The 988-nt window shown below is 43.8% G+C and overlaps 1 long non-coding RNA gene across 1 annotated transcript; it reads right to left on the minus strand.

Moving 5' to 3' along the window:
* Positions 1–95: 95 nt before the first annotated feature.
* LOC107744058 (uncharacterized) lies at positions 96–684 on the minus strand. Its single transcript, XR_001640456.1, has 3 exons — positions 590–684; positions 276–307; positions 96–167 (listed from the first exon to the last, which is right to left on the minus strand). It is a non-coding gene; the product is annotated as an uncharacterized LOC107744058 (long non-coding RNA).
* Positions 685–988: the final 304 nt, after the last annotated feature.

Consider the following 988-nt stretch of genomic DNA (forward strand, 5'->3'; position numbering starts at 1 on the left):
TAATATTTGTGTGATTTTAGGGACTAAACTTACCTGAAAGCAGTAAAAACAGCAGCGAGAGACAGAGTTTACTGTTGGTGGTTGTGCTGACGCCCCGTTTCCATGGCAACTCTGCTCCCAGCTCGCGCAGAGCTCAACGCACTCACAGCATTTACACAAATAAACATCTAGAATTAAAACATTACATTAATAATTTACAGTCTCAAACAATTATTATTCAATAATGAATTTAAACTCAGTTTTGTAGTTGAAAAGCAACAGAAACAATAGCTCACCGTAGAAACGGATTCTTTCTGGTAACGTTAGCCTACAACAGTGAAAAACACGGCGGAAAAGCAGTTAGGACTTCGCTTTAATAACATTTTCCCTCCGAGAAATGGCTGGAAATACATTAAGGCGCTAACAATAATTTTAAAAATCGCTACGTTATCGTGACCGTTAGCTAAACAAGTTAACGCTAGTTGGAAATTAGTCCCAGTCTCTTCACCTGTGCTGTAGCACACCGAGTGCCTAACTTACTAGTAACGTTACCTTTGAAGTGTCACAGAATTTTTTTTTTTTTTCTAATTTAGCTCAAGTGAAATCTTACCTGAAAGCCCCAGATGTCGCGGGATGAGTCTCTTCTCTCTGTAGGTTGCTATATAAGAGACGAATAATGGGCTCCAGCAAACAGAAAAGCGCGGCATCGGCCTCCCTCCGTGAGCCGACTCAGGGCCTCCGGTCGTGAGCCGACTCAGAGCCGACGCTTGATGAGCTGAGAAACAGAGCACTGACCGAATTATATCGGCCTATGCCTGGCCGACGCTTATTAGATGTTTTAGATAATGAGGCCGACGTTTCACTCTTGGGCCGACGTCGGCCAGACGTACGTGTGCTGTCCGGGTTAATGCAGTGTTTCCCACAGCCTTACACTTTATTTGTGGCGGGACTCCCCCGCACTCATATATATATATATATGCAAATTCATTTTCTGCCAGCAGGAGGCGCT

The sequence above is a fragment of the Sinocyclocheilus rhinocerous genome, unplaced genomic scaffold (genome assembly GCF_001515625.1).
Source record: "Sinocyclocheilus rhinocerous isolate Xijiao unplaced genomic scaffold, SAMN03320098_v1.1 scaffold37678, whole genome shotgun sequence".
NCBI classification, from domain to species: Eukaryota; Metazoa; Chordata; class Actinopteri; order Cypriniformes; family Cyprinidae; genus Sinocyclocheilus; species Sinocyclocheilus rhinocerous.